General features: G+C 38.9%; 2 pseudogenes; one reads left to right on the top strand and one right to left on the bottom strand.

The window, feature by feature from the left end:
- Positions 1 to 205: 205 nt before the first annotated feature.
- LOC104747078 (protein NRT1/ PTR FAMILY 4.1-like) lies at positions 206 to 2,521 on the bottom strand (annotated as a pseudogene).
- A 6,266-nt stretch (positions 2,522 to 8,787) lies between these two features.
- Positions 8,788 to 13,023, top strand: LOC147926754 (uncharacterized; annotated as a pseudogene).

Below are 13,023 nucleotides of genomic sequence, written 5' to 3'. Positions count from 1 at the left end.
TTACTTCCACACTTTCTTAATTGTGGTAAATCACAAATTATGAAACTCAAATGGCGTAGTTATACTATTTTATCCCATTATTACACGACACATCAACCAACTTGTGAACCACCACCACACACAAAAAAAAAAAAAAAAAAAAAAAACCTTTTATGCAATTTACTTGGTTTAGAATTCCACTCATACATAGCATCTTTAACTAAATTCAGGAGTTCTCTATAGACTAAGCAATCCTTTGTTCTTTTTCTTAATATCTTTTCGCCCAAAAAATATAATTAAAAAGATTAAGGGTATTAAGAACACATAAGACCACATAAAACAGTTCGAGCCTGGACTCATTAAGCACCTCCCGGAGCCATCCCGTGACGCCATTAATGACCTCCACAAATACCGAGCTAAGGAAGAAACCCATTGAAGTAGAGCACCACCCTAACGCCGTGCTCATGCTCCTCATACTCGCGGGAGCTTCCCTAAAGAAGAACTCTAACATTCCTCCAAGAGTCAACATATCCGAGAAACTCAACAAAACATATTGAAGCTCTAGCCAGAACACTGAGATTTTGACGTTGTTGTGAACCGCTTCGTGTTTTCTCTTGACCTCCACGATGGATGCTACCACCATTGAGATAGAGGAGAGAGCTAAGCCGTATCCTATGCGTTTCAAATTGAAGCTTGACGATCTTTCGTTGTTGCTTGATAAGATCCTTTTGCCGAGAAGCACGTAGAAAGCTAAAGAAGAGATGCACATGATAGGTATGGCATTGAGGGAAGCCACGGGGATCTCAAAGGAACGAGATAGTTTTCTATTCATCATCACGCCTTGTTGTACTGAAAAGGTTACGAGTTGTGATACAAAACAGTTCATTACAATTGTGCTCCCAAATATTGGTAGAAGAGCTAGAAATGTTCTTGTTTCTTCAACTTGTGTTGCTGAGATCTTGTTGTTGAGCTTCGCTTTATTCTAAAACCTGGAGATTATATAGTTTACATGATAGTTAAATATCAATCCCAAAGTGCACGAGTCTCTGAATTTTCACTAAATTAAATCATTAATCATTAGTATACATGTTATAACGAACTTCTGAATATCTCATAGTTAACAAGTAAAAAATAGCGTTTCAAAATATATTAACAAAAATCTATGGCTTCAAGAAAATATTCAGTTTCTTAAATCTTACTATATAACAAAGTCGTTCATCAACTTAGGTAGTCTAGTTTTACATCTATATACAGTATATAGCAAAAGAAAAAGATATTAAAACCCCCCTAGTGTATTCCACAAGAACTTTATCGTCGATGCTTATATGTTTTGTTTTGTTAATTTTAAAGGAACTACGTATAAGGCCCCAACGATGGTTGTGGCACTTCACAGGACCATTCCTGATATTTGTGGAGGAATAGGGTAGGCTAATTTATGTTATTTTAGTGTGAATAAAGAAATAAGAAAAATATGGGTTTAGAATAATTACTTGAATTTGTTGTGATGAATGTTTTTGTCAGTAGAGTTATGATCTGTGTCATCTCTGCATCCGTTACAAACCTATTTCGGTTTCTTGCGGCAGAAACAAACACATTCAGAATTCTGGTTAAAGGACTTCCTGTTGGGCGCTTGAATCGATACATCGAGCATCCCACGAAGAAAATGAAGATCGACGAGTCGAGGCTAAAACCGCTGTGGTTGTATTGAAGCTGGAGCTCCATCCTTTGTTCTCCTCGATCCAAACCATAAGGGTTACGGCCAAGAAACCTCCAAGGCAAACAGAGAAGAAGTACCAATTGAAGAATCCTGATATTAGCCTCTAGTTTCTACTATCTTGCTGGTCGCCTCCATGAGTAGGCAGCGACCCCTTGACACCTCCAACACCAATAGCTATTGCATAAAGTCCAGTGAATAGAACCGTTGATTGAAGAGTCGATGGTGTTTTATCTCCATGAGGTTGTAACTTATGGTTATGAGCTTGGACTGTCAACAAGATCAAACCCTATAAAAGAATGGAGTAAAATTTTAAGTTAAATATTCAAATTTGACTGTTTACCTTGATTTAATGGGTTTTTAAAAATACCAGTAGTTCAATGGAACAAAAGAGGACGAAAGCGGAAAAGCGAGTAAGAAAGGAGTCCGCGACAAAACCACCAAAGAGAGTGAGCAAAAACGATGTTCCTATGAAGTTAGTCACCATGGTTGCTGCTTTGGCTGATGAGTAATGCATTGATTTCGTAAAGTACATCATGAAGTTGGTTGAATATGCTAAGAACACCATATTCTCCATCGTCTCTACAACTTCACATTAGACCTTACGAAACTCACTATAAATGAATATCTAATGATACTAATTAGTGAGTTTTAAGGGTGTGATTTTGAGTTTTAGAAAGTTACCACATGCAATGAAAGCAGGTATAATCCCACCATGTTTGCTAGAAATTGCCTCTTTACCTCTCCAATCTTCAAATTTCTCTTCCATCTCAATCTGCATCTCTTTGTTCTCTTAGATTAACTATGATTATATACTTTTGCGTTTGTATTTGGTTTATTATACCTTGGCTTAAATTTACCGATGGTAACTAGGTTGCTTCTTGGTTTTGGAATATAAAGAACTATGAAAAAACTGCGTAAGAAGTGTGAATTAAGAGAAGAAACGGTAAAGCATTTACTATCTATTGACCTATTTCGCAAGAGTCCACTGACATTCAAATTTGGTTTGTTTTTATTTGGATGGTTACAAATAATTGCAATATTTTTGTATTACTATATGAATTATATATAATATACTATCACCATGCTCAACGGTTTTGTTATATTTCAATGGATTTTTTTTTTTTAGACCTTGTAAATTTTGATTAGAAATGATGAACATGTATCCACCGAGGTCTAATACTAATAACTATGTGGTTTGGTCTTATGTACCGGCACCTCGTACGTTGGAGTTCCACTCCACAATACTAGAGGATAACCAAAGTATAAGTTTTTTTTCCTGAGGTACTTGAGGGGAATCGATCTTTAAGTATACGATCTACATGGAGACTCCATACCTCAAATGAGAGGTGTGTATTCAAACTGGGGAAACTTTAATAATAATTTCAATAATCTAGTAAGTAAATAGGAAATGTACACCACCTATTTATCTTTTTTTTTTTTTTTTTTTTTTTTGTGTGCAAAACACCACCTATTTATCTATTTCTACAAATTAACAAAAAAAAAATTTGGGTGTCCAAGAAAATAAGTGAATTAATTTGTCTTTCCATTATGATACATAAGAAAATAGATTCTACGTATTTAGTACCTAGAGTTAATGGAAAGTAACATTAAAACATTAAGAAACTTATTTTTTTCTATTTCGATTCAAAAAAACCACTAAAACAGTAAAAATGTATTTATAAATTTTACGAGATTGGCGGCTCAGATCTTATCTTGCGGTTGGAGGTCCGGCTTGGCTCCATGATCGAATTATGGAAGAGCAGAGAGTATAGTTAAAGTTTTATTGTCGAATGTTTATCTCCTTTCTACTTATTGCTGCATCATTTCATTCTTTTTGTCGAACACTTTTCTTTCAATATGAATCAGATAAAAAAAAAAAGATTATATTGTTTTTGTTCTATTTCTTAATTATTTTAGTAATCGGAAGAAGACGTCCTAGTGGCAATGGAATACAAGAAATATACTTTATTTTGTTGTTTTATATTTTTGTATTGAAAAATATTTTCTAATTAACATGGTTTGGAACTGATGCTGTCATTACTGAATGTTATCGATTTTTCAACAATTTTTTTTGTCGAAGTTAGAAATATAGAATATTCGAAAGCTTCAGGAAAATGAGAAAAAACTTAACTTTTAAAAAGTGATAGTGGTCATTGGATATTAATCATCTCAAAGGTTCAAGCATCTACCATTTCCTTCCCTCTTATATTCAGAACTGAAAGGGAAAAATGCATAAACACCTGGGATTATTATGGATTTTGCCACTTTTTACTCCAATTATTTTAAATCCGCCATTTTTTAAAAAATAATTTAGATTTTCCACTTTTAATCACTTTAAAATCTATACATTTATGAATTTTTTTGTTAAAAAACATGGGATTTTTACACGAAATATCACTTGTTGGGCTGAATATTTTATTTCTGCCATTTTCGAACGGAACTTGTGGATCTACCATTTTTGCAGATCGTGAAAGATGGATTTTCTCTTTACACTGTAAGCAGGAATATATTAATTCAAAGAAAACCAAAACTGCGGGAAGTCATTGAACACCTGTTCAACGATATGACTAATTGACTGTTGCGTTTTGAGTTTGTGTGGACAAGAACAAGTAGGATTTTACTGTATAGTGGATGTTATAATAAATTCAGCCGAAGTGTGCAGATATTATAAAAGAGTTGGGTTTCTGTGGATATTTTTCTTGAAGTTTGTTTGCTAAGAAACAGCGGAAACGATGGATGATGATAAGAAGAAGACGAAGGTCAGAACAACATCAGATCGAGAGGTAATAACCGCTGCTAATATTTTTGTAGTCTCTAGGTTTCATTCTTCGCGTATAGATGGTCGTATGTGTATATAATAGTTACAGTTCTATATAGTGGTAGATCATGTGACTTCTGTCCAACGAATCTATATATTGTTGTTTGGTAGATAGTACATGGCCTATGAGTGAATTCCAAAGCTCGTGTCTATTTATCTACGAATACTAATCTTTTCAATTTATTGTTGATGTCTGTGTTGTTTAGGCAGCGGAAGTCCCCGTTTTGGTTATTGCTGGTAGCTGGGAATGCTCTGACAAAGGTATATGGGATTTCGTTGTAGCAAAAGAATGTTATGCGTGCAGCATTTCTATGGTTGTTCATATGGGTTATGAGCAACTCATTACTAATGTGCGTGACGAGTTTTAGCTTGGTGGCTTAAACATGAAACCAAAATTAAGCTATTGGCTTTCATCCCAGCTGTCTCTGTTTTCGGCTAACACAAGACCACCGGTCATCATAACAAGCAATATGAGTTTGAATAATTTCTTAAGAGTTATGAAAACTGCTGTGCATCTAAACTTTTTGATTTCTCTTGAGATTGAAACTGCTACTGAAGGTGCGACGAGAATGAGGAGAGACTGCTCTGTTGCAGAGAAAGAGAAAACAAATGCTAACGCTGGCTATGCATATGCCCTTCCTAACTTGGCGACAAATGAGAGAGTAACACCTGATTGTGGTACTCTTTCTCGGTCGGAAAAAAGAAGGCAAGGCTCTGCTGTGGAGAAAGCAAAAGATGTTGGTGAAGAGGTTTATGCTCCATGTTCAGGTTTCATGCGGGCGAGCAGGAAATGAGGAAGGAATAATACTTAACCCAATAGGAACACTCGACTTAGTAGAGAACTATTTCCAGAAAATGATGTTAACTGTGCGGATGGAACTATCAGAATGTGTAGTGCTCTAGAATCAACTCCTATAAACAGTCATGCTGACCATGATATGAGGGAAGCGGAGTTGGAAGATTTGTTGTGCACTAATACTAGTGGCATAATCAGTCTCGCAGATGCTGCAATACCATCCCTCCCGTGTAACTCTTAAGGTATGAATGGAACATGATCTTTGTTTGTAGATCCTGCTATCTCTGATGAGGATGTAGCTATTATACGAGAGGTGGAAGGAGCTGAGATAGAGCATAAGGCAGGGAATTGTAAAGGAAAAGGAAAGTGTTATGCAACTCGAGATGATCTGGTTGGTAATGATTGTGAAGACTCTTTCACGAACGGCGTCATTGGTTCAGATTTAGAGGAGGCAGATATTGCTGATGTGGAATACTGAATACCATATTTGACAGAAAAAATCTTTTTGATTTCCCTGAACCTTTGTACGAGGTAGGTGAACCTTCAGGAGTGGCAGTGATAGATAATGTGATACATTCTCCCTCAAAATGATATTAGCGCAGCCGTTATGGCATATGTAAAACAAGAAAAGCACAATTAGTTGATGACGACAATGAAGTCGCTGGCGCTTCAGTTGTTGCATTTCCCCCCAAAAAAGTTGCTGCAGAATGTAGGGAGGTAATTGGTGATACGCTTGGCACTGACCAAGGACCTATATTTAACGCGTGCGACAAAGTATTCCAACATGCAGTGGGAGTTGGTGAGAACAATAGAGGAATGAACAGTTCACCAGTGATGTATGCACACATGGAAGCATGGTCTATTGATTTAATGGGTACTGGTCGTTCAAGTAAACATAGGATTCATTTACCACTCACGAAGGAGCTGTATTTTAGGTCGGCAGTAAAGGACTTCATGGCTCAGTCGGAGGTGGTGACGCCCAACAACAGTGGAATGGTTTGGGACTGGTGGATGGTTTGGGAATGATGGATGAAGATAATGCAACTTCATCGATGGATCCATTGTTTAATGATTACACACAAAGACCGGATGCTGAACCAGTGTTTGATAAGGTCTATGAACTGACTAACGCCGATGGTTGCCTGACAAAATCTGCAGAAGAAGATGCTATCTACATTGGCCGTGTGTTTACAGATAAAACAAAGATGCAGAACACGCTTACCATATATGCCATAAAGAGGTTGTTCCACTTTAGGCAGGCCAAATCTGATACAAAGAGGCAAATCTGTGTTTGTATTGATCAACACTGCGGATCGTGAAAAACGGATTTTAGTTTAATTTGAAAAAACCAAAAATGCAGGAAGCCATTGAACACCTGATCAACAACATGACTAATTGACTGTTGCGTTTTGAGTTTGTGTGGAGAAGAAGAAGTAGGGTTTTAATGTATGGTGGATGTTATAATAAACGCAGCCGAAGTGTGCAGATATCATAAAAGGGTTGGGTTTCTGTGGTATTTCTCTTGAAGTTTGTTTGCTAAGAAACTGCGGAAACAATGGATGATGATAAGAAGAAGATGAATCTCGGAACGACATCTGACCGAGAGGTAATAACAGCTGCTTATGTTTTTGTAGTCTCTAGGTTTCATTCGTCGCGTATAGATGGTCGTATGTGTATATAATAGTTAGGGTTTATATAGTGGTAGATTATGTGACTTCTGTCCAACGAATCTATATATTGCCGTTTGGTAGATTGTACATGGCCTCTGAGCGAATTCCAAAGCTCGGGTCTATTTATCTACAAGTACTAATCTTTTCAATTTATTGTTATTGTCTGTGGTTTTTAGGCAGCAAAAGTCCCCGTTTTTGTTAGTAGCTGGGAATGCTCTAACAAGGGTATATGGGATTTCATTGTAGCTAAAGAATGTTATGCGCGCAACAATTCTATGGCTGTTGATATGGGTTATAAGCAACTCATATCTAATGTGTGTGCCGAGTTTGAGCTTGGTAGCTTAAACATGAAACCAAAATTAAGCTATTGGCTTCCATCCCAGCTGTCTCTGTTCTCGGCTAACACAAGACCACTGGTCATCATAACAAGCAATATGAGTTTGAATAATTTCTTAAGTGTTATGAAAACTGTTGTGCATCTAAATCTGTGGCTTTCTCTTGTGACTTAAACTGCTACTGACGGTGCAACGGGAATGAAGAGAGACTGCTCTGTTGCAAAGGAGAGACTGCTCTGTTGCAGAGAAGAGAAAGAAAATGCTAACGCTGGCTACGTATATGCCCCTCCTAGCTTGGCGACAAATGAGAGAGTAACACCTAATTCTGGTACTGTTTCTCGGCCGGAAAAAAAGAAGGTAAGGCTCTACTATGGAGAAAGCGAAAGATGTTGGTGAAGAGGTTTACGCCCCATGTTCAGGTTTCATGCGGGCAAGCAGGAAAGGAGGAAGGAATAATACTGAATCCAACAGGAACACTCGGCTTAGGAGATAACTATTTCCAGACAATGATATTAACTGTGCGGATGGAACTATCAGAATGTGTAGTGCTCCATATTCAATTCCTACAAACAGTCATGCTGACTATGATATGAGGGAAGCAGACCTGGAAGATTTGTTTTGCACTAATACTAGTGGCATAATCAGTCTCGCAGATGCTGCAACACCATCCCTCTCGTGTTACTCTGAAGGTACGAATGGAACAAGATCTTTGTTTGTAGATCCTGCTATCTCTGATGAGGATGTAGCTATTATACGAGAGGTGGAAGGAGCTGAGATAGAGCATACAACAGGGAATTGTAAAGGAAAAGGAAAATGTTATGCAACTCGAGATGATCTGGTTGGTAATGATTCTTTCACGGACGGTGTCGTTGGTTCGGATTCAGAGGAGGCAGATATTTCTGATGAGGAATACTGGAATACCATATTTGACAGAGAAAATCTTTTCGATTTCCCTTAACCTTTGTACGAGGTAGGTGAACCTTCAGGACCGGCAGTGATAGATAATGGGATACATTCTCCACTCAAAAATTATATTGACACAGCCGTTCTGGCATACGTAAAACAAGGAAGAGAAGCACAATTAGTTGATGACGACAAAAAGTCGCTGGCGTTTCGGTTTTGCACTTCCCCCCAACAAAGTTGCTGCTGGATGTAGGGAGGTAGTATGTGATGCGCTTGGCACTGACCAAGGACCTGTATTTAACGCGTGCGACGAAGTATTCCAACATGCAGTGGGAGTTGGTGAGAACAATAGAGGAATGAATAGTTCACCAGTGATGTATGCATACATGGAAGCAGGGTCTATTGATCCAGTGGGTACTGGTCGTTCAAGTGAACATTTTGAGGATTCATTTGCCACTCAAGAAGGAGCTGCATTTCAGGTCGGTAGTGAAGGACTTCATGGCTCAGTCGGAGGTGGTGATGCCCATTAACGGTGGAGTAGTTTGGGACAGGTGGATGGGTTGGGAATGATGGATGAAAACATTGCAAAACCATCGATGGATCCATTGTTTAATGATTACACACAAAGAGCGGATGCTGAACCAGTGTTTCATGACGTTTATGAACTGACTAACGCCAATGGTTGCCTGACAAAATCTGCAGAAGAAGACTCTATCTACATTGGCCGTGGGTTTACAGATAAAAAAGAGATGCATAACACGCTTGCCATATATGCCATAAAGAGGTTGTTCCACTTTAGGGAGGCCAAATCTGATACAAAGAGGCCAATATGTGTTTGTATTGATCAACATTGCGTATCGTGAAAGACGGATTTCCCTTCACGCTGTAAGCGGGAATAGATTAATTTGAAAAAAACCAAAAATGCAGGAAACCATTGAACACCTGTTCAATGACATGACTAATTGACTGTTGCGTTTTGAGTTTGTGTGGACAAGAACAATTAGGGTTATACCGTATGGTGGATGTTATAATAAAAGCAGCCGAAGGTTGCGGATATTATAAAAGGGTTAGGTTTCTGTGGATATTTCTCTTGAAGTTTGTTTGCTAAGAAACTGCGGAAACGATGGATGATGATAAGAAGAAGAAAAAGGTCGGAACGACAACTGATCGAGAGGTAATAACAGCTGGTAATGTTTTTGTAGTCTCTAGGTTTTATTTGTCGCGTATAGATGGTTGTATGTGTATATAATAGTTACGGTTCTAATAAGTGGTAGATCATTTGACTTATGTCCAACGAATCTATATATTGTCATTTGGTAGATAGTACATGGCCTCTGAGTGAATTCTAAAGCTCGTGTCTATAAATCTATGAGTACTAATCTTTTCAGTTTATTGTTGCTGTCTGTGTTGTTTAGGAAGCGAAAGTCCCCGTTTTTGTTATTGCTGGTAACTGGGAATGCACGGACAAGGGTATATAGGATGTCGTTGTAGCAAAAGAATGTTATGCGCGCAGCATTTCTATGGCTGTTGATATGGGTTATGAGCAACTCATATCTAATGTGCGTGCCGAGTTTTAGCTTGTTGGCTTAAACATGAAACCAAAATTAAGCTATTGGCTTCCATCCCAACTGTCTCTGTTCTTGGCTAACACAAGACCACTGGTCATCATAACAAGCAATATGAGTTTGAATAATTTATTAAATGTTATGAAAACTGTTGTGCATCTAAACCTGTTGCTTTCTCTTGAGACTGAAACTGCTACTGACAGTGCGACGGGAATGAGGAGAGACTGTTCTGTTGCAGAAAAAGAGAAAACAAATGCTAACTGTAGCTACGCATATGCCTCTCCTAGCTTGGCGACAAATGAGAGAGTAACACCTGATTGTGGTACTCTTTTTCGGCCGGAAAAAAGAAGGCCAGGCTCTTCTGTGAAGAAAGTGAAAGATGTTGGTGAAGAGGTTTATCCCCCATGTTCAGGTTTTATGCGGGCGGGCAAGAAAGGAGTAAGGAATAATACTGAACCCAACAGGAACACTCGGCTTAGGGGAGAACTATTTCAAGACAATGATGTTAATTGTGCGGATGGAACTATTAGAATGTGTAGTGCTCTAGATTCAACTCCTACAAACAGTCACGCTGACCATGATATGAGGAAAGCGGAGCTGGAAATTTGTTGTGCACTAATACTAGTTGCATAATCAGTCTCGCAGATGCTGCAACACCATCCCTCTCGTGTAACTCTGAAGGTATGAATGGAATAGGATCTTTGTTTGTAGATCTTGCTATCTCTGATGAGGATACAACTATTATACGAGAAGTGGAAGGAGCTGAGATAGAGCATACAGCAGAGAATTGTAAAGGAAAAGGAAAATGTTATGCAACTGGAGATGATCTGGTTGGTAATGATTGTGAAGATTCTTTCATGGACGGCGTCGTTGGTTTGGATTCAGAGGAGGCAGATATTTCTTATGAGGAATACTAGAATACCATATTTGACAGAGAAAATCTTTTTGATTTCCCTGAATCTTTGTACGAGATAGGTGAACGTTCAGGAGCGGCAATTATAGATAATGGGATACATTCTCCACTTGAAAATGATATTGGCGCAGCCGTTCTGGCATAAGTAAAACAAGGAAGAGAAGCACAATTAGTTGATGACAGCAACGAAGTCGCTGGCGCTTCGGTTGTTGCAATTCCCCCCAACAAAGTTGCTTTTGAATGTAGGGAGGTAGTATGTGATGCGCTTGGCACTGACCAAGGACCTGTATTTAACGCGTGCGACGAAGTATTCCAACATGCAGTGGTAGTTGGTGAGAACAATAGAGGAATGAACAGTTCACCAGTGATGTATGCACTCATGGAAGCAGGGTCTATTGATCTAGTGAGTACTGGTCGTTCTAGTGAACATTTTGAGGATTCATTTGCCACTCACGAAGGAGCTGCATTTCAGGTCGGCAGCGAAAGACTTCATGTCTCAGTCGGAGGTGGTGATGCCCTACAACGGTGGAATGGTTTGGGACTCGTGGATGGTTTGGGAATGATGGATGAAGATATTGCAAAACCATCGCTGGATCCATCGTTTAATGATTACACACAAAGACCGGATGCTGAACCAGTGTTTGATGACGTCGATGAACGTGGTTGCTTGAAAAAATCTGTAGAAGAAGACACTATCTACATTGGCCGTGTGTTTACAGATAAAACAGAGATGCAAAACACGCTTGCCATATATGCCATAAAGAGGTTGTTCTCCTTTAGGCAGGCCAAATCTGATACAAAGAGGCTAATCTGTGTTCATATTGATCAACACTGCATATGGAGAGTACTTGGGCATATTGTTTCACCATATTCAAAGAATTTTGAAATCCGAACAGCAACACTAACCCACTCATGTTCAATAACAGCTTGATCTCAGTATGAGAAACAAGCGTCTGCAAAAGTTATAGCTGAAGTTTTATAAGACAAGTATGCATACGGATTACGTGGACCACAGCCAATTGACATCCCAGATATAGTGTGGTCCGAGCTAAAAGTGTCTATCACATATGTGAAGACATGGTATGCAAAGGAAGCTGCGGTTTTGAAAATTCGAGGCAGTGATGAACAAAGCTATCAACTCCTAGCAGGCTACATTCATTTGCTGCATAAAGGAAATCCAGGGACAATATATAAACTTCACTATACTGGTGGTGGATTAGTTGCGAAGCAGTTCAAGTATTTATTTTTCGCACTTGGAGCAAGCATTGCAGGGATTATATTCATACAAAAGGTTGTTCTTGTTGATGGCACTGTTATAAAGGGTAAGTTTAAGGATGTTCTCATGCAAGATGCAAATTTCCAAGTGTTCCTATAGCGTTTGCTATTGTTGATTCGGAGAATGAATTGGCCTGAATATGGTTCTTCCACCAATTGAGAATGATTTTTCCTGACGCTGAGGATTTAGTTATGGTTTCTGACAGGCATAGGTCTATCTACGCTGCCATAGCTACAGTTTATCCACAAGCTTTTCATGGTGCTTTCGCAGTTCATATAGAGAGGAATGTGAGGGCTAAGTTTCATGAGGCAGGCCTATCTAAAGCTGCACGAGCATTTAACGTCAAGATTTCAACTACTGGTATGATGAGATTTCCCTACGAAACAAAAAGTGTGTAGCTTATCTGGACGCAATTCCACTTGAGCATTGGACTCAAGCTCATTGTAAGGCGAGATGCTACAATTTCATGAGCAGCAACATTGCCAAAGCTCTCAATGCTGCAGTTGCTAAGTTTCTTGAACTACCTATTGTTTCAATGGTAGAATTTATTCGCATGAAGTTGATGGAGTGGTTCTGCATCCGTCGTGCAAAAGCGGAAAGGCTTGCAAGCTTTCAAAACCCGATGACACCAAATGTTAACAAGCTAATGTTACACTATCAGAAAGATTATGTGGGGTTGCCAGTGAAGGGAATTTTAAAATGGACTTTTCAAGTTGGTTCAGGCAAGAAGATGTACTATGTTGATCTCGCAAATAAGACTTGCACCTGCCAACAGTTTTAGAAACTCGAAATACCATGTTGTCATGCGTTGGCTGCAGCAAGAACACACGGTGTTAACGTTCCTTCGCTTATGGGATCACAATACACGGTTACTGTTTTTGCTGACTCATACGAGAAGTTCATCTTCCCTGTTCCTAACCAATCTGACGAGGAAGTGCCTATGGAGCTTAAGGAAACAGAAGTCCTTGCAGCCGAGAATCCCAATGGCCTGAGCCACAGACGCAAAAGAAGGATCCCTTCAACTGGAGAGTTTTCGATAATAAAATTTTAG

This window comes from Camelina sativa, chromosome 15 (assembly GCF_030686135.1).
Source record: "Camelina sativa cultivar CO46 ecotype springtype chromosome 15, ASM3068613v1".
Taxonomy (NCBI): Eukaryota; Viridiplantae; Streptophyta; class Magnoliopsida; order Brassicales; family Brassicaceae; genus Camelina; species Camelina sativa.
Note: the sequence above shows the minus strand (reverse complement) of the source record. Positions and strands in the feature narration are given on the sequence as shown.